We start from the raw sequence: 2,054 nt of genomic DNA, 5'->3' as shown, positions 1-2,054 counted from the left end.
TTGCAGCACTGGTTATCATTTATTTACTTCAACATTACCAGAGCCTACTCTTAAACATACCCTCAGTCAGGCCTTAACTTTGAAGCAAAATTGTGCTTCAAGACCTTTCCAGGCTTCAAATGAATCCTATTAATTGGGTGTAATTTGAATCCTATTAATTGGGTGTAAAGCTTCACAGTGAAGCCTTTGATATTTTTGAAAGCTTCAAAGGAAGCCTTATGTAAAGGTCATGCATATATATATATATATACATATATCTATATATATCTAGATATATATAGATATATGTACGTATATATATACATATATATATATATATGTATGTATATATATACGTACATATATCTAGATATATCTAAATATACTTATATATATATAGATATATCTAGATATATATATATACGTACGTGTATATATATATATATATAGATATATGTGTATATATATATATATATACATATATATCCAAGGTTTGAAGATATTTTTGTACTAAGGTGCATTAAGGTGCTTGTGCCTGCTCAACATCCAATGCTAGAGAGGGCTTTAAAGGTCTATGGTTCATGTGAGGTTGAACAAATGGTTTCATTTTATGGTTCACCTAAAAAGCTTAATGTTCAAGACTTCAATGCAGTGATTGATCCTGATGAATTCACGAGAGAGTTTGTAAAGTACAAGCATCAAGCTTTATGGGAATGGGTAAGATACACTCTTCCAGATGTAACTTCTTCCATTGCATGTAATAGCCTATGGAGAGATGCACTTCCTTATGTGTTGTCTATATGCCAAGTTGCTCTTGTCCAATGTTGTAGCATAGCAATATGTGAAAGAGGTTTTAGTGCATGCACTATGATAAAAACCAAGTTAAGAAATCGATTATAGCACTACAAGACAATGCTGTCATACACGCGATAAATTACGGGCGCGTGTATGGTCGCACATGTATTTGAATAGAATGGGACGCGTGTATTTTGGCAATTAAATTCGCGTGTATATTGGCATTTACCAGCGTGTGTATAAGCGCGTGTATATACACGCAATAGTACACGCATCAATACACGCATTAATACACGCATCAATACACGCTTGGTAAAAAAAAAACTGAATTCTTTTACAAAATTAAAAACTATTTTCTTTAAACCATCTCATAGTAATATTACAGTATATATCATTACACAATCCCACTACATGCATTTATAACAATGAAATATATTCAAAAATAAATCATGAGATGATAATTAAAAGACAACACATACAATAGAAATGTCATCAATTTAGAACGATACAGTGACGATCTCATCTTTAATAAGATCCATCCTTGCCAAACGATCAACATCAATATCCATTTGATCAATTTGTAAGGCTACGATTAAATTTATTCCACTATCGATATTGTGTACTCCATTGATAATGGTATCGATGTCCTGATCATCCTCATCAACATCACCATCATCCTCAATGGTAGGGTCATTCTCATGATCATGAGAAATGCAACACTCATCCTCATTATCATGATCATCTCTTATTTCTTGATCATCGATCACATCTTCATTGGCATGTTCGACATCATCTTCATTGCGGCTTGTTACATCCTCCATATGCTCCATATCAGTGAATGTATTATACATCACTTTGGAACGTGGTGCAATAGGGATGACGTACCACCATTTAATGTCATGCACCATTGGTAGATAGATAACCTACTCAAATACACATACTGCAGTAATTAATTAGCATATCAAAAGTATAGGGGTACGCGAGCTTAGATATATATGTATATAAAACACATTAGTAAAAAAATGCATACCTGCTCACATTGTTGGGGCAATACGAGCCTATCTTTCTTTGTTTGCCAAAACTTTGTAGAGTCAATAGTTACATAGCCACTTGCATGGCGTTTTATCATTGCATTAGGCCCTTTTTCCACCACGTTCATTTGCCATTTGACATCCAAAACATACACAAAGAAGCGACGAAAGTCAAGCCTAAATATGTCTTGGATTGTGCCACAATAATCATCCATTTTTCCATTAGCTCCCTCAAAGCTACTAATGACA

This window comes from Cibotium barometz, chromosome 21 (genome assembly GCF_041138505.1).
Source record: "Cibotium barometz isolate CiBa-2024 chromosome 21, ASM4113850v1, whole genome shotgun sequence".
NCBI classification, from domain to species: Eukaryota; Viridiplantae; Streptophyta; class Polypodiopsida; order Cyatheales; family Cibotiaceae; genus Cibotium; species Cibotium barometz.
The sequence above is the reverse complement of the archived record's forward strand: the minus strand, read 5'-3'. Positions refer to the sequence as shown.